The sequence below is a fragment of the Coregonus clupeaformis genome, chromosome 17 (genome assembly GCF_020615455.1).
Source record: "Coregonus clupeaformis isolate EN_2021a chromosome 17, ASM2061545v1, whole genome shotgun sequence".
Lineage (NCBI taxonomy): Eukaryota > Metazoa > Chordata > Actinopteri > Salmoniformes > Salmonidae > Coregonus > Coregonus clupeaformis.
The window spans coordinates 51731242-51759217 of record NC_059208.1 but is presented as its reverse complement, the minus strand read 5'-3'; the positions used below and the strand labels follow the sequence as shown (position 1 = coordinate 51759217).

The following is a 27976-nucleotide window of genomic DNA, read 5'->3' as shown; positions in this document are numbered from 1 at the left end:
TTGAACAAATGACACTGATAAAAAAAATGCATGCATACACGTATTTTGAAGATGTGAGTCTAGTGCAACTGTTTGTATTTATCGGTGGTGGGAAAAAGAACCCAATTGTCATACTTGAGTAAAAGTAAAGATAAAATATACCTTAGTAGAAAATCACTCAAGTGAAAGTCACTCAATAAAATACTACTTGAGTAAAAGTATTTGGTTTTAAATATACTTAAGTATCAAATGTAAAAGTATGAATCATTTCAAATTCTGTATATTAAGCAAACCAGACAGCACTTTTTTCTTTTTTTTTAAATGTACAGATAGCCAGGGGCACACTCCAACATCATCATTTGCAAACGAAGCATGTGTGTTTAGTGAGTCGGCCAGATCAGAGGCAATAGGGATGACCAGGGATGTTCTCTTGAATTGAACCATTTTCCTGTCCTGCTAAGCATTCAAAATGTAACGAGTACTTTTGTCAGGGAAAATGTATGGAGTAAAAAGTACATTTTCTTCAAGAATGTAGTTAAGTAAAATTTGTAACAAATAGTAAAGTACAGATACCCCAGAAAACTAGTAGTACTTTTACTTAAGTACTTTACACCACTGGTATTTTTATTTTTCACTGGGAAATGTAGGCAACGTCACATTATTAAGCCTGTTCATTTCATTTGTCACTATGTCAGATACGTTTGATATTTATGTAATTTTAGGGTTACTTGCAGAGGCGCACAAGCGTGATTAATGCCTAAACTACATTTCCCATAGTTCTCCTTTACGTGAAGCTTCCTTGCATGATGGTAAATTGGAGGACTGAGCGCGCTGAACTCTACGATATGACAGGACAACTATCTGGCGCCTAGTCGAGATTCAATCTAGCTATGGCGGCCACGGGTGGAGGGAAAATTAGAAGCAGAAGATATCATATCGCTTCTAAACCTTACGCCAAAAGCAAACAGGTAAATGAAATGACCGTATTCGTATGGATGTTCCACATTGAAGGATAGTATGTAGTTTGTTGACAGTTGTCTTTTCGCTCTTGTGTTATTGTTTTCCTGGAGCCATTTAGTGTGGCCTAGTCTTAGCGCTCATGGCCTCCACGCTGTGTCAAGCTAGCTAACTAGCTAATTTAGCAACGTGATAGACATATTGTTTGTTCCGGGAACTAGCAAATATTACCAGCCCAATATCTATTAACCGGTGTGTATCTTAAGACAGTTACTGTAAGACTAACGGCAGCCATAATTATCTAAAACGCTGTCGTGTATAAATATTGAACTTTACTAGCTTAGACGTAACACTGGCTTCTTGTCAAGTTTGCGTACCTGCTGCGTATCTATGCACTAGCAAGTAGTTATATAGGTTATGATGCTAACAACTAGCTAAATTTACAAGCTAGCAAGTATTGGCTAGCTTTTCATTGTTTCGCTGCCAACGTCATTGTCATGTAACGTTAGCTATGGCATATCATACCAGCTCTTTGTAGATTACATTATCTCCCTTTAATCATGAAAGTGAACTATATATTTTCTATGTTTTAAAGACAGTCGTCAGTGGGGTATATTGTCGTTTCTTAGCCGGTTAGCTAGCTACTAGTAAATAGCTAACGTTATGTGTATGTGATGGTTAGCGAGTTAGGTAGTTAGCTAGTTACTAATTTAAGAACTGTTTTAAGTCACCACACATGGTTGACTACTAGCTGAGTAAGTAGAGACTAGTTGCTAGTTAACGTTACGTGGTAACAATCTAAAAAGCAAAGGCAACACAAATACAATACAAACTGTCAACATTAGGCCATGATGGTAGATATTCGGTCTGTTTCCATATTTCTTGAAATCAAGGCAATATTATGACCTGGTTTTGTTAATCTCGAAAGTGGCATACATGTGATGCAGTGTGGAAACGTAACCAGTCGTAGCCTAGTGAGGTCACACCACAAGAAAGGCGGGATACATATACACTGAGCAGGGATCCTAGAGCCCTCTACGTTAGTCGTACTGCTAGCTAGTTGTATGATATTTTTGTGTGTGTAGCTAACGTTAGAAATGATAATATATGTGAGTAGTAGTTAGCTAACTAACTTGTGCTGCGCTGACCTGGTTATTTATCTAACTACCTAACTAATATCTTAGCTAGATAACGGCAGAGATCTGCAAACGGTAACGTTACTGTGATTTATTGGACTGCACATCTGATTTTGTGATTTTTGCAGGTAAATTCAATACAGCTCCCACTTATGTAATTGACTTGCAACCAGTCTGTTGGATGGGATTGTAGAATGAATTGTCATTGTTGTCCATGTTGTGTTTAGAACAAGGTCATTCTAAGTCATATCAGTGTCCAGATTTTCAGGACCATAAAACACCTTGATATTAAATCCCAGAGTAAGCTTTCATTAAGTCTTCAAAACATGTCAGTAAATAAATATATATACAGTACCAGTCAAAAGTTTGGACACACCTACTCATTCAAGGGTTTTTCTTTATTTAAAAAAAATGTCTACATTGTAGAATAATAGTGAAGACATCAAAACTATGAAATAACACACATGGAATCATGTAGTAACCCAAAAAGTGTTAAACAAATCAAAATATATTTTATATTTGAGATTCTTGAAATAGCCACCCTTTGCCTTGATGACAGCTCTTGGCATTCTCTCAACCAGCTTCACCTGGAATGCTTTTCCAACCGTTTTGAAGGAGTTCCCACATATGCTTAGCACTTGTTGGCTGCTTTTCATTCACTCTGCGGTCCGACTCATCCCAAACCATCTCAATTGGGTTGAGGTAGGGGGATTGTGGAGGCCAGGTCATCTGATGCAGCACTCCATCACTCTCCTTCTTGGTAAAATATCCCTTACACAGCCTGGAGGTGTGTTGGGTGATTGTCCTGTTGAAAAACAAATGATAGTCCCACTAATCCCAAACCAGATGGGATGGCGTATCGCTGCAGAATGCTGTGGTAGCCATGCTGGTTAAGTGTGCCTTGAATTCTAAATAAATCACAGACAGTGTCACCAGCAAAGCAACCCCCACACCATAACACCACCTCTTTCATGCTTTATGGTGGGAACTACACATGCGGAGATCATCCGTTCACCCACACCGCGTCTCACAAAGACACAGCGGTTGGAACCAAAAATCTCCAATTTGGATTCCAGACCAAAGGACACATTTCCACCGGTCTAATGTCCATTGCTCGTGATTCTTCTTATTGGTGTCTTTTAGTAGTGGTTTCTTTGCAGAAATTCGACCATGAAGGCCTGATTAACACTGTCCCCTCTGAACAGTTGATGTTGAGATGTGTCTGCGACTTGAACTCTGTAGCATTTATTTGGGCTGGTAACTCTAATGAACTTATACTCTGGGTCTTCTATTCCTGTGGTTGTCCTCATGAAAGCCAGTTTCATCATAGAGCTTGATATTTTTTCCAATTGCACTTGAAGAAACGTTCAAAGTTCTTGACATTTTTCGTATTGACTGACCTTCATGTCTTAACGTATACCCCCCTACCTTGTCACACAACTGATTGGCTCAAACGCATTAAGAAGGAAATAAATTCCACAAATTAACTTTTAAGAAGGCACACCTGTTAATTGAAATGCATTCCAGGTGACTACCTCATTTAGCTGGTTGAGAGAATGCCAAGAGTGTGAAAAGCTGTCATCAAGGCAAAGGGTGGCTATTTGAAGAATCTCAAATATAAAATATATTTTAATTTGTTTACACTTTTTTGCTTACTACATGATTCCATATGTGTTATGTCTTCACTATTATTCTACGATGTAGAAAATGGTAAAAATAAAGAAAAACCCTTGAATGAGTAGGTGTCCAAACTTTTGACCAAGTCCATATTATGGCAAGAACTGCTCAAATAAGCAAAGAGAAACAACAGTCCATCATGAAGGTCAGAAAATTAAGAACTTTGAACGTTTCTTCAAGTGCAGTCGCAAAAACCATCAAGCGCTATGATGAAACTGGCTCTCATGAGGACCGCCACAGCAATGGAAGACCCAGAGTTACCTCTGCTGCAGAGGATACGTTCATTAGAGTTACCAGCCTCAGAAATTCCATCCCAAATAAATGCTTCGCAGAGTTCAAGTAACAGACACATCTCAACATCAACTGTTCAGCGGAGACAGTGTTAATCAGGCCTTCATGGTCAAATTGCTGCAAATAAACTACTACTAAAGGACACCAATAAGAAGAGACTTGCTTGGGCCAAGAAACACGAGCAATGGACATTAGACTGGTGGAAATTTGTCCTTTGGTCTGGAGTCCAAATTGGAGATTTTCTGTTCCAACCGCTGTGTCTTTGTGAGATGCGGTGTGGGTGAACGGATGATCTCCGCATGTGTATTTCCCACAATAAAGCATGGAGGAGGAGGTGTTATGGTGTGGGGGTGCTTTGCTGGTGACACTGTCTGTGATTTATTTAGAATTCAAGGCACACTTAACCAGCATGGCTACCACAGCATTCTGCAGCGATACGCCATCCCATCTGGTTTGGGCTTAGTGGGACTATCATTTGTTTTTCAACAGGACAATGACCCAAAATGCACCTCTATGCTGTGTAAGGGCTATTTTACCAATAAGGAGAGTGATGGAGTGCTGCATAGATGACCTGGCCTCCACAATCCCCCGACCTCAACCCAATTGAGATGGTTTGGGATGAGTCGGACCGCAGAGTGAAGGAAAAGCGGCCAACAAGTGCTCAGCATATGTTGAAACTCCATCAAGACTGTTGGAAAAAGCATTTTAGGTGAAGCTGGTTGAGAGAATGCCAAGAGTGTGCAAAGCTGTCATCAAGGCAAAGGGTGGCTATTTGAAGAATCTCAATTCTAAAATATATTTTGATTTGTTTAAAACTTTTTGTTTTGTTTACTACATGATTCCATATGTGTTATTCCATAGTTTTGATGTCTTCACTATTATTCTACAATGTATAAAATAGTAAAAATAAAGAAACCCTGTAATGAGTAGGTGTGTCCAAACTTTTGACTGGTACTGTACATGTCAGCTGCATATTCCATTTGTTTGATTGGACCCCACAAGCATAAATTCTCTCTTCTGTCAACTGGGAAGTGCTGGAGAGGGAAGCAGTAGACCTACTCACTTTTAAATGTAAAAGTTATGAACGGTGTCATCACAGCAGTTGGTTTCAGGTTACTGACCTTGGCGGGAGGGGAAAAACAGGCGAGCGAAATCACAAATAAATAATTTTGTTGCTGGGGTGAGGCTTTCTCTCATTAGATTACAGATAGGGCCTCGCGTGACCTCCCTTGTAGGTTACACCCCCCCACCTTTGGTACTGATATAGTTATGCCTTCCAGGCCTAGTAGTCTTGTTTTAACATGTGTGGTCTGTATTCAGGAAGTGAGTCATGGAGCTAACCCACCCCTAGCTGAGGGGCATATTGTGGTGCCGTAGGCTCTTCCAGTCATATAGGAAATCATAAACATTGCATTTATATCTGTTTGTGTGGCGCCCCGAGCTAGTGTTGACAAAGGGTTTGAGATCTGGCAGCTTTAGTAGCGGTCCTTAATTATGAGTTATGGTTGTGCTGGCACATGTAAAGAGACAGATGCCAGTTCAACTGCTGCTCTGTATTACCTCTCAGTTCTGTGCGCACGTTTGAAATGCACACAACTGAGCCTTTTTCTTGTATTTGAAAGGCTACAGTCAGTCAGACGCATTGTCCAGTTTGTTGTATAGGCTAGCAGCTCATTGGTTCACTTGAACGTCGTCTAATTGTACACCCCCAGACCCTATTTGCCCTCATCTCACTGTTTCAACCCCACACACACGCAAGTGCTTCATGGGAGAACAATGAGAGCAGCATTCTGGCATAGTCCTGTGGTCTCATGGCCCCATTCACAGGAGAAATGCAGCGTCCTTAAATCTGTAGAATCACAAGGGCTCCGTTCAAAGGCCTGCGAGCACTAACTGACCCTCTGAGAGGCTGGGCCTGGTACATAGGTTAGTTAGACTTATCTAGAGTGATTGGTTACACTGATCCGTGCTTAGTAAAACACTGAATGTAGTGTGGACAGGTTGAATAGCAGACGCGCTGCGCGACTGGTGCTTTTTACAGATAAGCAGAAGTGGAGTGGAGCATATGGTCGTTATCAGGAGTAGAAAGCTACCCAGAGAGTAGACTGGCCAATGTGCATGTGTAGTGGTGCTAGCTACATCATTTATACATCCCCTTGTCCTACGTTTTGCTATATAGTTACTGCAGCAAAAATTAACTCAGGCTTGAGGCTTCTGCAGAACCATTCTAAAAGGACGTTTTAGTGTAGTTAATGGAGCTGGGTAGCGCTTAGGGACTCTCTTGTAATGTGATATTGGTTTAAAGACAGGAAGCATCTCCCTCTAGCTTGTAGATAGGCTTAAATCTACTGTAGAAGATGTGCGTACTGTTATGACATTATTCACTCCAGCACCAGTTCAGTGTGGACCTGCGCGACTCAGTGCTGCGTCAGACTCCTGTCTGACCCACTTTCCATAAGGCAGGTTTCCATTGACCCAGGTTTATTTGACTAAAGCAATGTCGCAAAAAAATAATAACATTGCGACGTGTGATGGAAACTGCAGCTATAGGAGAAAGGTTCTAAAGATAGACGTTTTTATCTGCTTGAAGGGGTGGATTTTTCTTTTGTCTAACTTTATTGGGACATGATGATTGTCGAATAATTTAAAAGGTATACGGGCCACGATGTCATCACGTAACTACAACTCTCCAGTTTCCACATTTAATTCTAAATGCCTACTGCTTGCTTAATCTTTCAAGAATGCCTGACTTGCTTCACCTTGCTTTTCTGGTTGGCTGGATGCAAGTTTCACTATCCAATTATTTCAGATCTACAGGAGTGCAAGTTTCACCATGACATGGGCTGTGGCGATACGTTGGCACATGAGAATTATTAGAATATGCAAATATTAGTAAATTCTTGCATTATATCCATGCTGGCTTTTGCAGGCTACCTGAGACAGATAGGTGGGAGGGCATACAGGCTGTCGCCAATTTATTAATGTCAATTTGCCTAAATGGGTAATGGAAACACTTACACCACTGTTTCTATCTACACAAGACCATTAAATGGAAACCCACCGTAGCAGGCAATTGTCCCATCTATTTTCAATGCAAACTTTGTAAATGTCGACTAAAAATCACTGGACAAGTTAATGGAAACATAGCTACTGAGAGCTTTTGAGTAGGGCTTTGAGAGGAATTACTTTGCTGTGCACCCACTGCGGTCTCGTTCAATACCTAGTAACATATTCATCATCAGTGTGTTTGCCTTTTTTTGTAGTTTGTTGCCCTGAATAAATGTGTAGTTTGCTAGATACTGTAACAGTAGACGTTCACCAAACAGATGTTCATCATCACGGTTTTATTTTCTCATTTAAATATCAACCTATTGTCCTAAAAGTCTCCCTCCTTCCCATTTCTCTCTCCCTCCTCTATTATCTCCACCCTTCTCTCCTCTTTCTGTTCACGAGCAGCAGTCAGGCCTGATTAGTCGAGTGACAGACACAGTCAAGAGCATCGTTCCTTCTTGGCTGCAGAAATACTTCAGGAACGGGGAGGCTGCAGAAGGGGGAGGGGCCATGGTGGGGGAGGAGCCGAATAGCCAGGCCCCTCCCCTAATGACAGCGAGGAGGTAGACCCCCTTCCTGATGGACGGGACTCTGCAGAGCCCGGTAGCAGCAATACAGGTGAGCAGATATGGTATAATATACAGTATATCAGATATATTTATGACATATGGCAGAGATCTAGCCCATTGGTGCTGTATTATATTTTTAGATATTTAATCCTTTGTGTTTGGATTGTTTAGCCTAATTCCAGTATTTGAACTTGCCTTGGGACCTCAGTGCAATTTTGAAGCTCAAAATATGGATCAACCCATCTTAACCCTAGTCATTTCAACCCATCTTAACCTCCAGAGCCTTCGACAAGCAGGGCATCCCTGAACTTCCAGGATGTTCTGTTGAGGCCCCCCCTCAACCGCACTCCACCTCCACTTCCCCTCCCTGGACGCCTCCCGACCCTGCGGGGCCCCAGCTCCCTGTTCTCCGAGCCCTCCACCTCCTCCGCCCCTTTCTCCGGGGGCCCCTTCGCTGGGGCCTCGTCCAGCTTCACCCTGGTCAAAGAGATCAAGGACAACAGCTCCCAGCACGAGGACGACAACATCTCCACCACCAGCGGCTTCTCATCACGCGCATCAGAAAAAGGTAGTGTGTTTTGTGGATTGTGTGTGTGGAAAGTACTCAATCACATTTTGGCCACGAGCAATCCTGTTGAGGTCTAGAGTCAGCAGAATATATTTTAATGGTAGGAAGTGGCTGTGGGAAATAATTTCCCAAATTTTGAATATAACATTTTAGTATGCGTAGACAGTATTGCTGAAATTCAGTCCTTTGTTACATAGATGCATGACACAAGTTTGATTAATCACACAAAAATTTCTCTTCTCTGTCCCCAGATGTACCGAACTTTAAGACCACGTCGCTACCCCAGCTCTGGTCTCCGGAGATGGACCGGACCCACTCTGGGCCCCAGCAGTCCCAGTCCAGTCTCAAAAAGCCTGCGTTCAACCTGTCTGTCTTTGGGACTTCCTCCACTGTGAGTGTCAGTCAGTCAAGTCAGTCCTCCACTGTGAGTGCCAGTCTAGAGTCCGCAAACTCTACTCGCTTTGCTACCGATGTTAAATTGATTTACTTCGACCAGTTGCAATAATGACAGCTAATAATTTACCCAAATTCTTTACAGGAAAACCTGCATGCATGCATACATACACGTGGCTTGGAAACTTGCTGGTGCTGCATTATGATTGTGTTTGATATTCGGCCTCCATGTTTTTCTTCTCCGCTAGTCTACGTTGAACAGTTCAGTGCTGAACTCCAGTCAGTTGGGGGATTCCCCCTTCTACCCAGGGAAGACTACCTACGGGGAGCGGCTGCTGTTAGAACAGGCCGCTCACGCACAGCCACACCTTACCAGGTAAGCTCCCCACTCCACTACAACTCACAAGTGTTTCCCTATTGATTCCCCCCAAAAAAAAAGCTATATTCTGGGCTGCCAGCACCAACAATTTCATTTCAAACAGATAGTAGATATGATGTTAGTCAGGGGAAATAGAGCTGTGATGCCCTGTGCTGAATAATAACAGATAGTAGATATTATGTTAGTCAGGGGAAATGCAGCTACAGAGTTCAGAAATCTGCATTTTAAACCATTTCACTTGCGTTTTTATATTGAAAGGCAAGTGTTTTTTTTTGTTGTTGCCTCAATTGAGTGATCAGCAGCATGCATCTATAGTTTTCCATAAGAGAAAATACATTAGTGCAACACATTTGGCAGACAATAGCTTGATTTTCATTGGATGACAGCAGAAGTGCAACACTATTTGGCTAGCAGCCACACCAGTAAATGAGCATTTTTGCAAAAACCATTTCTAATGTTTATCATAGAAAGAATGTAGCCAGCTACTATTCCTAATGTTTTGCTTGAAGTTAATCTTGCATTTTACCAGAGAAAAGTAGACTGGCTACACTGAGAAAAGTAGACTGGCTACACTGAGAAAAGTAGCTCCACATCAGTCAGAGCGCTGTCTGCTGATAGAACGCCCGTTTGTGAATTCTCATCCGAGTGGAGAAGTGCAACTGAAGCACAAAATTAGTCTGATTCTGGGCAGAAATTACAGTAAGAAGCATTTTTAGATCGGCATTTACAAAACACAGCAAGATATCTTATGTATTTTATCATTTTCTTCCGTGGAAACACAACCCCTGAGCTGTTTGATGCTCTGCATTTCCACCAGTGCTATTTCATTAACTTGGCATTCATTCAAACCATGTTTGCCGTTAATCACTTTGTGGTAATTGGGTTTGTAAAAGTGCTTCTCTATGTAAATAGAATGTTATTGATGGATGTGTATTTTCCCCTCTAGGCTCCATTGCGGAGACAGATCAAGGCCAAGCCTGCTGGGGCTCAGCCCTGTGGGGTGACCAGCGCTACCGCCCGACGCATCCTACAGTCCCTGGAGCGCATGTCCAGCCCCCTCGCTGTGCGTACCAACAAAGTTGTTTACGTTGAATTAAATATGGAACCCTCAGATTCGCATGAACAGGGGCCATTTCAGCTTGGCACAATGGCTACAGAACCGTCTGATAGAGATGTGTTGTATAGATCCTCTGTGTATATAGTATTAGTGTCAGCTGTTAGGCCTGCATTTCTTTATTTCTGGAGAAGCCATTTGAAGTGGTGAATCCGCACAAGGAAATAATGTATACATTTCAACCAGTGGAGGCTGCTGTGGGGAGAACGGCTCATAATAATGGCTGGATGGAGCGAATGGAATGGCATCAAACACATGGAAACCATGGAAACCATGTGTTTGATGTTGTTGATACCTTTCCACCTACTCCGCTCCAGTCATTACCACGAGCCCGTCCTCCCCAATTAAGGTGCCACCAACCTCCTGTGGTGTCAACTTGGCTATCAAGCTATGGGAAATGTCTCTGTAGAAAGTTATTTATGTTAACAAATGCATCATTTGTTTGTTTGTGTTTAACAGGATGCCAAGAGAATCCCCTCTACAGTGTCCTCTCCCTTGTCAACAGTATGTGTTATGAATTTCTCTTTTTTTAAAATTCTCAATGGTCGTCATTGTTACTTAGCTCACATTTCTTTCTCTTATGTCCTGCAGTCCCTGGATGGCAGCACTCTAGACCGTTCACATTTCCAGGCCCAAAAAAAACGGGTAAGTGTTTGTAAGAGACACCGACCCTTTATCGTGGACATTTTGCTGATATCGTTCATTACGATAAATAACCTATAGGACCCTTCTAGAGAAAGGTTTGAAATTAAATACGTTTGTTAATATGGGTGATTGTGAATGGGACAATTGATAGGGACCACAGTCAAAAGCCCTATTCGGACGGGATTACTTTGCTGTGGGAGGTCGGGTAATGTATGTGCACGAGCACAAAACACCACATCTGTGGTTTTAGTCCCGGCCGAATCTGCCATGTCAGTAATGCTTAAATGGCAGGAGAGTAACAATTCCAGCCAGAATAACCTACTGTTTTTTGGCAAACTCCAAGGTCCTCTGATAATACTAGTCCCGTGTGAATCGACATCCCTGTGTTTTGAGAGAAATGTGTGAAGGCTGGGGGAGCATTTAGGACGTACTGCGGATCGCTAAAATATTCAAATGATTATGAGCACACTTCCTCATTTGAAATATTATGGCGACACTATACCAAAGATGGTTTGGTATGGTTTAGAAATTTGGGAACCAAGCTCGAGTTATCAGTGTAGCCCTGTTATCACCTAGAAAAAAACCTCCAGGCTTCCGTCATAACTGTCAATTTATTGAAAGAAAGGTAAGAATTACAGGGGCAGTTTGGAAAAACTAATCCTGTCCGAATCGTCCTCTGGAATAACGGACATTCTTGAGTAATAATTACATAACCAACGTTCTCTAGTAATAATAGTCTTGTCGCGAAAAGGGCTAAAGTAGTAGTAATATTTTAAAAATACCTGGTGCACATTGTTATAAACGTATCGTTCTAGTTATTGTGGTAATTCAGTCAATTTATCGGGATATGGATTTTGGTCCATATTGCCCAGCTAGTGTTTATCTTCAAAAACCAATACAATATCTCTTGACACTGACAGCTGACATTATGGCATTTCAAACCTGGGAAAGAAGGTAGTACCGGAGGCTGTCTAGTGCTCACTTTATAGCCAGACACTCCTTCTCCATGGTTGAATACCTGGTTTCCCTGGGCAAGTGCTTCCGACTCAGGTACAGCACTGGGAGCTCCTCTCATGGCTCCCCTTGGGGCAGTAGAGCTCCAATTCCCACAGCTGACGCGCGTCCACCTGTACGAGAAACCTCTTCTGAAAATCAGGGCTCTGGAGAACGGGATGAGCACAGGTGTTTTTTCAGCGTCATGAACGCTTCCTCACACTCCTCAGTCCACTTCACAGGGTTGCTGGCCACCTTTTTGAGGTGAGGTTGATCAGGGGAACTGCGATGGTGGAGAACTGGGGAATGAATCTCCGGTACCACCCTGCCAGACCTAGGAAGGACTTCACCTGTGTCTTGGTTCTGCGTTCAGGGCTGTTCCTAAAGGACTCCACTTTTTCCACCTGAGGCCGAACTTTACTTTTACCCAGCTGGCAACCTAGGTACTATGTCTCCTGTTTTACCCACTCACACTTCAGGAGGTTAAGCCTGAGGCTTGCATCATGGATCTTCCCCAGGACTCTGCTAAGACCCTGTATGTGCTCCTCCCAGGAGTGGCTGTAGATCACCACGTCATCCAACTAGGCAGCACAGCAATCGTCACAGTCCTGGAGGACCTTGTCCATGAGCCTCTGGAAAGTTGCAGGGGCCCCATGAAGCCCAAACTGCATAACCTTGAACTGGAACAGGCCCATCAGCATCCGGAAGGCAGTGTAGGCCTTGGACTGTTCGTCCAGGGGCACCTGCCAGTACCCTTTGCAGAGATCCAACGTGGTGATGTAATGAGCTCCACCTATTTTCTTCAGTAAGTCGTCAATGTGGGACATGGGGTAGGCATCAAACTGGGAGATGGCATTCACCTTACGGAAGTCCATGCAGACACGCAAAGAGCCATCCTTCTTTAGGGTGGATGACAATGGGGCTGCTCCATTCACTTGACGATGGTTCGACAACATCCATCTATATCATGGTGTGGACCTTTTCCTTGAGGGATACCACCAGCCTCTCAGGCACACGGTAAGGATGCTGGCGCACAGGGTTCTGGTCAGGTTTCAAACGGATGATGTGTTCAAGGACATGCAAACATTTTGGTACGATGAAGATTTGGCACATGCAATTATATTCAAACCTCTGGGGTTTTATTTGACCAGATTAACCCAGCTGTTGATAATGGCCATATATGGATTGGAGAGCTGAGAATAAAATTTGAGCGTTTTACATTTTTGTATGCGTGTGTACATGGGACATGTTGTTTTGAGTATTTATCTGACTTTTCTGTGTTCCCCCTACAGCTGGACTCTCCCCTCCCACCAGTCCAGAGGCTGGTGATCCCAGCATCAGCGTCGGTGTCTGGGAACCGCTCAATGTCCTTCAGGCCCTCTCTGATCCCCGGGTGCCTAACCCGAACCCCCAGAGACACGGTGAGGACCCCCACCTCCACATTAGTCAGCTAATGGCTTCTACGCATCCATACAACTACAGACAGCTAACTATCGATGATGTGTTGAAGTCTTCCCCCAACTCCGACTAACTGTCCATAGCTGTTTCTGCATGTTGAATCGGGACCAACTACGATGTCCAGCAACTAGGGCTGGGCCATATATCAAGTTAATTCAATTAATTTGAATTAATGTTCTGAATGCCCGTATCACAATAATTATTGGTTTGTTTTTATGAGCGTTCTATGTCTTTTGGTCTCGTCTCCTTCTTTGCTGTGTGCACTTTGCACCTTCCCACTCGCACACAGACTCCAAGCCCCTGCCACTCATCACGACAAAATATAACTTCTTCCTCTGACAACAGGCAGTTTAAACACGCTATTTGCATTTGAGGTTTGGTTCAACAGAATCGGTCATATGGAGACCGAAACACTTAGACATTATTTTACTATAATGGACGAGAACTGAACTTTTCTAACGACCCTTTTTGTGTCTCCACCCCCGACATGTATAACAGAGCAGGCCCTACTAAAACGAGAGCATCAATGAACATGATTGTGGGAAATGAATGCTCAGTTTGTCGCGGCGGTACCACGTACCGCTAGCAGCATTTTATAATAATAATAATATTGTTAGGCCTACTGCCGTTAGTAGCTCTCTCTCTGCTCTTCCTCCCCTCTGTTTGTCCTTGATTGCAGGAGGAAGTCTGGTGTGCGGGAGTCAGGTTCCAGCTGCAGCTCACTCACCATAATCACCTCAGCTCCTTTAAGACCCGGTCAAACTTGCCACTCATCGTCAGATCATAGTCAAGACAACCATGTTAACTTTCGCTGCCGACTCAACCTGTCTGTTTTCGCTTCTTGTGTTTTTGGACTGTTTATTTACTTTTCTCCTGTGCCACAAATATTTGGAACCTGACTCCTGCCTCCGCTTCACTCCTGCCACCACCATCCTGCTCTCCACTATCGGACCTCTCCTCGACTCCCCACGGACACTAGACATTACGTGTACCACACCTGCCCTGACCTTGATCGTACCCTCACTAACCTGACTTGCTCTTCCCCATTTATTGGAAACCTGGACTATTGAACATTATAATAAACCTGTTAAAACTTCTCTGGCTTGGTGTACTTGTCTGCATTTGGGTTCTATCCAGTTAAATCATAACAGTATGATCTGACCAACATGAACCCAGCAGACAGTAGCTCGATACCACCCCAGAGTGCACTCAAATTTGGACTGCCATAGCCAATCAGGGCATTTTACTTGGCCGACATGATACCCTGTTTAAGACGATTGCTGAGGACAGTCAGGTGCTGCTTAATCAGGTTCAATTACTCACCAGTCAAGTGTCTGCCCTTACTACCCCTTCAGCCCAGATCAGAGAGCCTTTTGTTCCTGCTCCAGAGCTACAGACGGAACATGGGAACCTGTGGCGAAGCCTTGACTCAATGCTCATGTAGTGTTTGAACAACAGCCCTCACCTACGCCTGTGAAAGAGCTCCGTATTGCCTACCTTATCATCCTTCCTACTAGCGGTTCCGCTCGTGCCTGGGGATCCGCGGTCTGGGAGAGTCAGTCGGACATTTGTAACGTTTACGTGGCCTTCACCACGGAGATGAGGAAGGCCTTGACCTCACCCCGTGACGAGGCAAGGAGGCTGCAAAACGGTTGTTTTCTCTTCGGCAGGGGGGTACGTAGTGTGGCGTGGGAGATGGCAGGAGTTTCGAACTTTAGCAGCAGTGAGTGGTTGGAAATGACGCAGGCATTACAAGGAGTGTTCATCAATGCTTTGTCTGAGACTTTAAAGGATGAATTGGTGTCATATGATGAATCGCTCACGCTGGATAATCTTATTTCACTCACTATCAGGTTGATAATCGATTCTGGAGCGCCGCCGTAGAGGAGGTTCTGTCATCAACAAACTCCTCCCTGCATCTTCCCTACGGAGAAAGCCGTGTCTTCTCGAAGTCGATACGAGGAGCACTTGAACCCGGCCATGGAGGGTGGTCAGGCACGGTTGTCCCCAGAGGAGCTGCACGTCGAATTCAGGCTCGGGTCTGCCTGTATTGTGGAGAAGCTGGTCATTTCGTCTCTTCCTGCTCCAGTTCGGGTCCGGGAAAAGGCCCGCTCATCATTAATGGGAGAAGTTTTGGTGAGCCGAGCAGCGGATTCTTCCTTCTCCCCGCATTCTCCTGCTCCAGGCATCCTCCAGGTAGCCCCAGAATTTCTCGTTAGTGCGCTGATTGACTCTGGTGCCGACGAAAGCTTTTTGGATAGAGAGTGGGCTCAACAGATGGATTGGAGACTGTTCCTATGGACTGTCCGCTGTGCAGTGTTAAGGGTCTAAACAATTGTTGGACCGTGACACGATCAGACTGTTCCTGTGTGTCTTTGAGTGTCGGGAACCAACAGGAGAACATCCACCTATATTATCGACTGCCCACAGACCCCTGGTCCTTGGTATCCCTGGCTCATAAGACAATAACTACACACATTGATTGGGTGACAGGTAGCATTGTTTGCTGGAGCACTTTTTTGTCAGTGTGAATTGTTTGTGTTCTGCTCAGACTCCTGCCAGCATTGTTCTCAACCTCCACTGAGTCCATGGATCTTTCTGCTGTTCCTGGACAGATTTGGCGACCTGCATCCGTTTTCTTGCAAACACAGAGCTACTTCTCCTCCTCCTCACCGGCCTTATGACTGCGCCATTGACCTCTCCAGCCAGGAGCCCCGCCCCAGCAGTCGCCTGTACACCCTCCGGCCGGGAGACGGAGGCTATGGAGAACTACACTGGGACTCCTTGGCGGCAGGTATTATGCGTCCTTCCTCGTCACCTGTAGGGAGCAGGATTCTTTGTTGCTAAGAAGGATAAGACCCTCAGACCCTGTATTGATTACTGTGGACTTAACAATATCACCATTAAGAACAAGTATTCTCTGCCTTGATTAATTCTGCTTTTCCCCTCCTTCATGGTGCTACCATCTTTACGAAACTTGATCTACGAAATGCGTATCACCTGGTGCGCATTCGCAGCTGGGTGATGAATGGGAAGACTGCCTTCAACACACCCCTTGGGACATTTCTCTTGAGTATCTGGTCATGCCTTTTGGTTTGTCTAATGCCCCTGCTGTTTTTTCAGGCACTGCGGGAATGATGTCCTTCGGGACATGTTGAATCGTTTTGTTTTTGTCTATCTGGATGATATCCTTGATTTTCAAGAGTCCTCCCAGGAACATGAAATACATGTGCGCTCAGGTGTTGCAAAGGTTGTTGGAGAACAACAAACTATTTGTGAAGATGGAGAAATGTGAATTTCTATGTGTCTGAGACCTCTTTTAAGCTCACATAATCGCTCAGGGGGAGTTACGGATGGACCCAGCTAAGATCTCTGCAGTCACGGACTGGCCAGCCCTCCACCCGCAAGCAACTTCAACGATTCCTTGGGGTTTACGTAACTCTACAGGAGGTTCATCAAGGACTACAGCCGCATTGCGGCACCACTCACCGCTCACCTCCATCTCACTACCGTCGCTGGAATGAAGGGGCTTCAATCAGCGTTCAAGAACTGAAACATCGCCGCGGCTCCCATTTTCTCCTGATGCAGCTGGACCCAGACCGCCAGTTTGTCGTGGGAGGTGGATGCATCTGACACTGGGGTAGGTGCGGTTTTGTCACAACGCTTTTCCTGAAGATAACAAACTGCATCCCTGTGCTTTTCTTTCACGGAAGCTTTCTCAGGCAGAGAGGAATTAAGGATGCCAGGCCCATCGTGGAACTGCTCGGGCCGTTAAGCTGGCTCTCTCGAGGAGTGGCGGCATTGGTTGGAGGCGGAACAACCTCATCGCTTTGGACGGATCACAAGAATCTGGCATACATCCAGTCAGCTGGGCAGCTCAATCCCTGGCCAAGCCAGGTGGGCACTATTTTTTTGAGAGATCACTTTTTCTCTCTGTCTTACCGGCCCTGGGTCACGCAACGCCAAGCCTGACGCCCTGTGCTTATTCTGCTGTTGATACTGGTAGTAACCTGAACTCCATCTTGCCTACCTTGGCTGCGGCCATTACATGTGACATCGAAGGGATTGTTAGACAGGCTCAACATCATCAAGCTGACCCTGGGAGCGGTCTCCCAACCGGTTGTTTGTCCCTGAGTCTGTTCGGGCCTCCCCAGGTACTTCAGTGGGCTCACTGCCTCCCCTTACCTGTCACCCTGGGAGTTACCTGACCCTTGACTTTGTGCGACGGAAGTTCTGGTGGCCCAGATGAAGGCGGACACTGAGCCTTCATTGCTGCTTGTACTGTCTGTGCACGAAGTAAGAACTCCACCCAGGCCAGCTGGTCATCTACGACTCTGCCACGCCTGCCTGCCCTGGTCCTAATACTGCTTTGGATTTTGTCACTGGACTTCCCCCTCGTCTGAAAGACTGTCATTCTTACTGTGATTGATCCTAAGTTTGCTAATTTTTTTGGCCCCACTAAACTGCCCACTGCCAGAGAGACGGCTGATATTTTGCTGAACATGTGTTCCGGGCTCTCATGGTCTGCCCACTGATATTTCAGGGGTCCCCAGTTTGTCTCCCAGGTATGGAAAGCTTTCTGTAAAGCTTCTTTGGGCATCACATCCAGCCTGTCCTCTGGATATCACCCCCAGACCAACGGGCAAGCCGAGAGAGCTGTAACCAGGATGGAGACCGTCTCCGCTGTGTCACAGGGTCTAATCTGGGTCTTGGAGCTCCATGCTCCCTGGGTGGAATATGCTCATAACACCTTGACTAACGCCTCTGGTTTGTCTCTCTTTGTGCTCTAAGACAACCTCCCCTGTTCCCTTCTCAAGAGAGGGAACTGGCGGTACCTCGGTGCAGTCCCACATGCGCCGCTGCTTCAAGGTCTGGAGGAAGGCCAGGGTAGCTCTGTCCCGAAGCTTCGCCATACATGCAGAGGTTAAACCGCCACCGGTCCCAGGCTCCCGGCAAGCGCTACTTCTCCTGGTCAAGAGGTATGGCTTAAGTCACGTGATCTTCAATTGAAAGTAGAATTCCAAGAAGATGGCGCCGCTGCTTTATAGGACCGTTCAAGATATTGTCTATTGTTAACCCCTGCGCGGTTGCTACAGCTTCCTGCCTCCCTTACCGGTTCATTCCACTTTTCATGTATCCCAGATCAAGCCTGTGTCTGTCAGCCCTCTGTGCCCGCCTCTCTCGTCCCTCTCTCCGCCCCGGATCGTGTGGGGTTCCTGTCTACACTGTCCGGGCTTACTCTGGATGTTCGCCAGGGGTCGTGGTTTCCATTACCTGGTGGATTGGGAGGGCTATGGTCCTGAGGAACGTTCCTGGGTGCCCAGGAGCTTCATTGTGGATCCTGCTCTCTGTCCGTGAATTTCATCGGGTTACATCCTCGATAGTCTCCTGTCGGCCGCCAGGTGGCGTCCGTAGAGGGGGGGTACTGTTAGGCCTACTTGCTGCGGGTAGCTCTCTCTGCTTCTCTGTTTAAGAACTTGATTGCAGGAGGAAGTCTGTGTGCGGGAGTCAGGGTTCCAGCTGCAGCTCATTCACCATAACTACCAGTTTCCTTTTAAGACTCGCGTCAAATCCTACACTCATCGTCAGATCATAGTCAAGACAACCATGTTAGTCTCACACACCATCTGTCTGTTTTCGCTTCTTGTTTTTTGGACTGTTTATTTACTTTTTCCTGTGCCACAGATATTTGAACCTGACTCTGCCTCCGCTTCACTCCTGCCACCACCATCCTGCTCTCCACCAACTGACCTCTCCTTTGTACTCCCCCACGGACACTAGACACAACGGCACCACACCTGCCCTGACCTGGATCTGTACCCTCACTGTAACCTGGACTTGCTCTTCCTCATTTATTGGAAACCTGGACTATTGAACATTATAATAAACCTGTTAAAACTTCTCTCTGAAAATTTGTCTGCATTTGCCTTATCCAGTTATAATAATAATAATATGCCATTTAGCAGACGCTTTTATCCAAAGCGACGTACAGTCATGCGTGCATACATTTTTTTTGTGTATGGGTGGTCCCGGGGATCGAACCCACTACCTTGGCGTTACAAGCGCCGTGCTCTACCAGCTGAGCTACAGAGGACCACAGACTTTTGCGCCAGCTGGCTAGTCTGTATTTTATAAGTGTGCAATGAGCATGAAAATACACTTTTTATATAAGGAATTTGCAACTCTTTCTCTGATAGAAGAATTTAAATGTTAAAAGTAGTGACTAAAAGTATTCCACCCTGAAACTATATAACGGTGTGAAATGTATTAGAATAATAAGACTATAATCTAGTAATGTGTGTGCGTAGGACAAGTTAAGGTTATGATGTTGTGTTACAATTTAGCAATATAAGTAGGAGTTAGGACAGACAACTTGTGACAACTGTGAAACCAATAATGGGAAATAGGCCTCCCAACTCAGGGAGGGGAGAAACTGTTAGGCTCTGAGAAGATTATGAAACATGTTGCAGAATTGAGATAACAAATATGTGTACAGTGGAAAAATACAGCCCGCCTAAAGTGGGTGGGATTTTCGTCTGACGTGTGTGTATAAAGGATGGGCTCTGAACTTGAGAGGCCAGAGCTCTCATGAATAAAGAAACTGATTCATTGCAGAAATTGGACTTTAATTCTCTAGTTTACATTTTAGTCATTTTAGCAGATGCTCTTATCCAGAGCAACTTACAGTTAGTGCATACATTATTATTTTATTTTTCATACTGGCCCCGCGTGGAAATTGAACCCACAACCCTGGCGTGGCAAACACCATGCTCTACCAACTGAGCTACATCCCTGCCGGCCATTCCCTCCCCTACCCTGGACGACGCAGGGCCAATTATGCGCCGCCCCATGGGTCTCCCGGTCACGGCCGGCTACGACAGAGCCTGGATTCGAACCAGGATCTCTAGTGGCACAGCTAGCACTGCGATGCAGTGCCTTAGACCACTGCGCCACTCGGGGAGACATTAATAGTTAATAATGAATTAAACAACCTCTGGGAATTATTCAAAGCTTGAGAAGTAGTTGACTTCAACCATTGAGATAACAAAATTCTCGTGACATTCTCATTCTGAGCAATAATAATAATCTTATCCAGGTAGGCCACTCCAAGTTGGTTATAAAGATTAGCTCTCTACTCACTAGCAGGTGGGCTTGTGTTTGATAGATTGTTTATGAGACCTGTGTTAATTTTGGCTCTGGTTATTTTTTTTAAAACAAAAATTGCATTTTCATAGACATACTTGAAAGCCAGATCAGTGATTTGCCAAAAAAAAAAAATGCAGGTTAAACTATTTTGATAAAATAAATAAATAGGGATAATTTTACAAGCCCTGAATTCATTAGATTATTCCTGACTGTTTGAGTTGCAGTGTGTATTGACCTTAGACCACTGCGCCTCCACTATAGATCCTGGTTCGAATCCAGGCTCTGTCGTAGCCGGCCGCGACCGGGAGACCCATGGGGCGGCGCACAATTGGCCCAGCGTCGTCCAGGGTAGGGGAGGGAATGGCCGGCAGGGATGGCGTTTTCAATGCCAGGGTTGTGGGTTCGATTCCCATGGGGGGGCCAGTATGAAAAAAATAAAATAATAATGTATGCACTCACTAACTGTATGTCACTCTGGATAAGAGCGTCTGCTAAATGACTAAAATGTAAATGTAAACAAAGCTTATTTAGAGATAAAAATAAAGTATATTTATACTGTATATTGTGCATCACCCACAAGTTTGAAAAAATCGAGATATGATTTTTAGGCAGTATCGCCCAGCCCTACCAACTGCGACTACACACCGGGCTGATTCTTTTAAACCCCCGTCCATAGACCGTTGGGTTGGCTGTAGTTGGGTAGATGTGAAGGTTGTTTCATTCAAGAGTTGCTTTCCAAATGTACAGCCAGTCCATAGAACCAGACTTGTTTTGCTTCATGTTTAACCTTTAACCTTTGCTCCACCATCTCCAGCCCACAAGACAATCCCCTCTGATTCCTGGAAGCAGTGGCAGGTCCTTCTCAAAGCACAAGCAGCAGTCTGCCCACCTACCCTCTGTCCAGCACTCCTGCAGCCAGAAGCACAGGGTCAGGAGGAGGGAAGGTGAAGAGGGAGAGGACCAGCACACGACCCTCGTCCAAACGACCTGAAGACGAGGTGGGTGCTCATCTCTTATTCTCTCTGATCCCTTCTCCTATTCTGTCTGGCGAGAAGTTTGGGATCCAGGCAATAAATGATTGGTTAGTTCTGAAATGTTTCTGAGCAGGGCTGGAAATGGGGGTGGGGGGTCGGGTTGAAACAATAATTGTCTAATTGTGCAAGGGAAATTATTGCCATACGCCGCTATGTGTAGTAGAGATATTCTGGTTCATGTATAGTACTGTTAACTGTTTTCTACACTCTGACTCCTCTCTTCAGATTGCTGAGCTACCGGCCCTGCCGGCCATCTCTCTACTTATCAACACCTCCATCAGTCTGCCCAGCTTTAGCTTCTCCACCACCAAGCCCACTGCCACTGTCACCTCCACTCCTGTCCTGGAGGAGCCCGTCACTAACGAGGTCCGTCCAGCTCCATTTGACTGTGTCCCATAGGACACCCTATTCCCTTTATAGTGCTCTACTTTTGGCCCCATAGGGCCCTGGTTAAAAGTAATGCACTATTTATGGAAAAAGGGTGCCATTTGGGGACGTAGCCATTGACTTTTGATATCTTCAGTTGTTTTTATTTGAATGTATCCAAATGTGTTTAGTGTCCATCCTAATGACCATGAAGTCTGTCTTTCTTTCAGGTGCCACCGACTACAGCCCCCTCTACCCCTCCCTCCACACCTTTCACCTTCTCCTCCCCTATTGTCATGACAACTGCTGCTAGCCCACCGTCCTTCTCCCCATCTGTAAGTCCCACAGCTTTACCGCAGCTTGAGTATGCCTGCTGTGATGAGTGTTACCCCCGCAGAATATCGTTGTTTCTGTTTTGACATTCCACAATGGTGAGATCACTGCACTGACTGATGTTGACCATCTTCTGTCTCTTAGTCTGGGTTTACATTCAGTGCACCTGTAGTGAAAACGGGTCTGTCACTATCCAACGGGAAGATGGCCACCCCAGTAGTGGCAGCAGGTAGCGTGGATCACCTCCTGGATAAGAACAAGATCCAAGCCTTGATGTAAAGGGAAACCAATTTCATAGCTAATGGTTCTTCTGTTGTTTCCATTGGTGTCTCTGTAGTGAAGCACGCTGCCAGTGAGAGCATGGAGGAGTTAGAAGGGCCGTTTAAACCAGCCAAGGTGTTGAAACAGGGCAGTGTGCTGGACCTCCTCAAAGGACCTGGTGAGAATGACGGAAATATTAATACAGAATCTTGACGTTTCTAGTAACGCTTGACCTGATCTCTATTATAAGACTTACAAGTCATCTGCCATCAGCTGTCATGACTGTTTATGTGATCTGTCATGACTGTTTATTTCAACAAAAAAAATTGTAGTCATTTAGCAGACGCTCTTATCCAGAGCGACGTACAGTTAAGTGAGTGCATACGTTTTCATACTGGCCCCCCCGTGGGAAACGAACCCACAACCCTGGAGTTGCAAGCGCCATGCTCTACCAACTGAGCTACAGGGGACTACATGTGATCTGTCATGACTGTTTATGTAATCTGTCATGACAGTGTTATGTGTCTCTTTTTAATGGTGGGTTTAAATTAGTGTATTTTCAAATAGTGTCTTTATATTTCTATCTGGTTTTAGGGTGGTTTTTAACCCTAGCTCTTCTTTCCCATAGGGTTTGCCGTTCCTGTTACTCAGACCTCCCCTGTCCCCAAAGCCCCCCAGGAGACCCCAGCCCTGTCCACCGCCCCCTCCCTTGGGGACTTGTTCAAAGTGCCTACAGGCTCCTGGGACTGTGATGTCTGCATGGTGCAGAACAAACCCACTGACACAAAGTGTGTGGCCTGTATTACCCCACAACCAAATTCTTCTTTAGCAAAGACCGACAGTAAACCCTTCACAACGTTGTCCGGGCTGGAGGGTTCCACCACCACCACTACTGCTGCTGCTGGTTTTGGAGCCCTGTTCACAAAGCCTGCGGGAAGCTGGGACTGTGACACTTGTCTGGTTCAGAACAAGCCTCAAGTGGTCAAATGTGTGGCCTGTGAGACAGCCAAGCCTGGGACTGGAGTTAAGGCCACACTGACTCTGCCTGCCTTCTCGGAGGCTAAGACTCTGCCCGCTGCTGCCCCCTCCTGGGCTTCGGGGGACAAGTTTAAGAAGCCGGAGGGTGCGTGGGAGTGTGACGTGTGCATGGTGCAGAACAAGGCGCAGGACATCAAGTGTGTTTCCTGTATGAGCACTAAGCCAGCTAATGAGAAGAGAGAACAACCTGGTGGGTTTTCTTTTTCTTGCTTATAGGTGTTTTTCTCATGAAGTTGCCTGTTGAGATAATTTGTTGTCTCCATACTGCTATCTTGACCGACTGTTCATTTTGCATCAAAAGATCTTCAAGAAAGTATTTTAAAGGGAAATCTGGTGCAAATGTATGTTTACATTTTTGCTTATCGCTCATATCATCTTCCTAACAGGAGCGACGGCAGCGCCCTCCATCTCTAACTCCCGCCCCTGTCAGCACCACTCCTCTACTAGGCTTTGGGGCCCAGTTCAAGAAGCCAGAGGGAGCGTGGGAGTGTGACGTGTGCTGTGTTCAGAACAAGGGGAGCAGACCAGGCATGTGTGGCCTGTCAGACCCACAAGCCTGGGGTTAAAGTAGAGCCCAAAGGTACGTTACAGCTGTCAACTGCCATCTTTCTGTATTATAGAGGCTTCGTTAGAGGGCTTTGTCATTGTAGCAAGATCTTTTGATATTAGTGAGGAGAGATGTGAAGCCTGAACTAAGATAAGGAAATTCATGATAACAGTTTAGTTTTTTTAATACAGAATTCTGAAGTAGTTAATTAATGTGATCCTCTGTCTCTTTCAGCGTTCGGTTCCTCGTCGTTTGGTATCCAGTCCTTGTCTGACACCGGCTCAGGGGGTTTCAAGTTTGGCTTGGGGGCGTCATCGGACTCAGCCTCTGCTTCTGGGGGCTTCAAATTCGGCGGCAACCTCTCTGACTCCTCCTCTTCAGGGGGCTTTAAATTCGGCGGCACCCTCTCTGACTCCTCCTCTTCAGGGGGCTTCAAATTCGGTGCAGCTGGCTCATCAGACACCACCTCGACAGACACCAGCAGCTCTGCAGGCTTCAAATTCAGCAGCTCCACAGAGGGTTTCAGATTTGGAGCTGCTGCTGCTTCCACCCCTGCAGCGGCCGAGGGGAAGAAGGATGAAGCCCTGAGTATGGGTGCCGGGTTCAAATTTGGCGTCAGCGGTGGGATCTCGTTCGGCACTGCAGCAGCTGTTAGCACGGAGAGCAAACCCTCGGACGGAGGGTTCTCCTTTGGACTATCAAAACCGGCAACCACAACCACCTCCTCTACTTTAAGCCTTCCTGTCTCTACAGAGAACGACAGTGGAGCTTCTACAGAAACAGCAGCAGCTCATATGTTTGGGAAGCTGGCTGAGGCCGAGCCTCCTGCCCTGGCCACACCACTAGGGGGCAGCATATTCGGGGAATCGCAAGAGAAAGACCAGGACCCTTTCACCTTTGGGAAGCCTGACGAGAAGGAGGCCTCTATGAGGTCTGGGTTCCTATTCAGTGCTGCAAGTAAAGAGGCGGAGGAATCGGCTCCCCCTGGAGGCTTTTCCTTCAGTATGCTAGATCCATCTGCAGACCAGCCCAAAGCACCTACCTTCGCCTTTGGGAAGCTGGCAGACGACAGCGAGACCCCAGCAGCAAAAGCCCCTAAGCCCTCATTCAGCTTTGGGCAAAGCTCTACAGGTGGGAGGGATACGCTGCAATAGTTAATGTTATTATTAACCAATTTTGTATTTGTCAATTCTATAAATGGATGTTCTACTATAATTCTATAAATGGATGTTCTACTGTAAAATTATGAATATTTTTTTTTGATTATTCTTTTTTTCCTCCACTATTCAAATGTATGTGTTTGTAATGAATGAACACGCTGTCTACACTTAAACCAATCATTCTTCACTTCATTCAGTCGTTTTTGTTGTTTTTCTTGCAGATGCTGCAGCCTCAAAGCCAGCGTTTGGGTTCATGGCAACCACCACCTCTTCTTCCACCACCACTGCCCCCAGTCTGTTTGGGCCCCTGAGCACCACTACCCCAGCCCCTATCCCGGCCCCCAGTACCTACCTGTTCGGGCAGAGTGCCTCCAGTGAGGCCACCCCAGCCAAGTCCTTCTTGTTTGGGCCGAACCAGGACAGCCTGCCTGCCTCTGCAGCCTCCCTGAACCCTGGCCCGGCTCAGCCCTTCCTGTTTGGGTCTGGACCTAACACTGCTGCTCCCTCCTTCACTTTTGGAGCGGCAGCGCCCTCCACTGCCTCATCTACAGGTTGGCTACTTTTAGGACTTATTTTCAAGGATTCTTTTTTATTTTTCACCCCTGACTGTTGCCGCTGCACTATTCTACTAATGTGAATTGATAGCGTTGTGGTTTTTCTGCAAACTTCTCTTTATCTAATAAGTGAAGCTGTTGGCCACATTGACCAATAGTTGACCCAAGATGTTTTGCCGCTTTAGCGCTCTTGTTTGTAGTTGGTTGAAATGTAATCAGCGCTATTTTAACTTCTCTCTCTCTCCAGCTCCATCAGCAGCCCATGCTCCGTTTGTATTCAGCCCTGCCTCCTCCACTGGCTTTGGGTCGGGACAAGCTCCTACCTTTGGTCAGGGTACCTCCCAGCCCAATGCCCCTGCGTTTGGTTCTCCAGCACCGTCCCCCTTCTCTGCCACAGCCTCCCAGCACTCTGTCCCTGTGTTCGGCCAGCAAGCCAACTCCACGCCCGCTTTTGGCTCATCCACCCCCGCCACACCAGGTGGGTTTCTACTGTCACTTTATCTGGGGTTATTTTGTGTATGTACAGTGCATTTAGAAAGTAGTCACACCCCATGACTTTTTCCACATTTTGTTGTTACAGCCTGAATTTAAAATGGATTACATTTTTATTTTGTGTCACTGGCCTACACACACTACCCCATAATGTCAAAGTGGAATTATGTTTTTCGAAATGTTTACAAATTAATTAAAAATGGAAAGCTGAAATGTCATGAGTCAATAAGTATTCAAGCCCTTTGTTATGGCAAGCCTAAAATAAGTTGAGGAGTAAAAATGTGCTTAACAAGTCACATAATACATTGCATGCTCTGTGTGCAATAATAGTGTTTAACATGATTTTTGAATCACTATACCCCACACATACAAACCCCACACATATATGTAAGGTCCATCAGTCAAGCAGTGAATTTCAAACATATTCAACTACAGAGACCAGGGAGGTTTTCAAATGCTTCGTGAAGAAGGGCACCTATTGGTAGATGGGTAAAAATAAAAAAGCTGACATTGAATATCCCTTTGAGCATGGTGAAGTTATTCATTAGACTGGATGGTGTATTAATACACCCAGTCACTACAAAGATACAGGCGTCCTTCCTAACTCAGTTGCCGGAGAAGAAGGAAACTGCTCAGGGATTTCACAAGGAGGCCAATGGGGACTAAAACAGTTACACAGTTTAATGGCTGTGATAGGAGAAAACTGAGGATGGATCAACGACATTGTAGTTACTCCACAATACTAATCTAAATGGCAGAGTGAAAAGAAGGAAGCCTGTACATAATACAAATATTCCAAAACATGCATCCTGTTTGCAATAAGGCACTAAAGTAAAACTGCAAAAAATATGGCAAAGAAATTAACTTTGTCCTAAATACAAAGCGTTATGTTTGGGGCAAACACAACACATCACTACCACTCATCATATTTTCAAGCATGGTGGCGGCTGCATCATGTTATGGGTATGCTTGTCATTGGCAAGGACTAAGGAGCTTTTTTGGATCAAAAGAAACTGAATAGAGCTAAGCAAAGGCTAAATCCTAGAGGATAACCTGGTCTGCTTTCCAACAGACACTGGGAGACAAATTCACCTTTCAGCAGGACAATAACCTAAAACACAAGGCCAAATATACGCTGGAATTCCTTACCAAGACGACAGTGAATGTTCTTGAGTGGCCAAGTTACAGGTTTGAATTAAATCAGCTTGAAAATCTATGCAAGACTTGAAAATGGCTGTCTAGCAATGATCAACAACCAACTTGACAGAGCTTGAAGAATTTTAAAAAGAATAATGTGCAAATGTTGCACAATCCAGGGTTACAAAGCTCTTAGAGACTTACCCAGAAAGACAGCTGTAAACGCTGCCAAATGTGCTTCTACAAAGTATTGACTCAGGAATGTGAATACTTATGTAAATGAGAGATTTCTGTATTTCCTTTTCAATAAATTTGCTAAAATATTTCAACATATTTTCACTTTGTCATTATGGGGTGTGTAGATGAGTGAGATAAATATATTTTGAATTCGGCCTGTAACACAACAAAATGTGGAGTAAGTCAAGGGGTATGAATACATTCTGAAGATAATAAAAACAAGAATCATTTAAGATTGATATGATATTCAGAAAATACATTTTACTACTCAGTCTGATTAGTGTGATGGCTTTTGAATCATCCTATCACGCAACGTTAAAGATTCAACTTCAATGATTCACCTGGTGTCCATGGTTTTACCAGGTGGAGGTTTCCAGTTCGGAGGAAACAGTGCATTCGGCACCTCCAGTAACAGCACAGGGTGTTTGCTTTCGGAGGGGCACCAGGAGGGTCCCCCGCCC

At 45.3% G+C, this 27976-nt stretch overlaps 1 pseudogene; it reads left to right on the top strand.

The window, feature by feature from the left end:
* The first annotated feature begins 836 nt into the window (after positions 1 to 836).
* LOC123481288 lies at positions 837 to 27976 on the top strand (annotated as a pseudogene).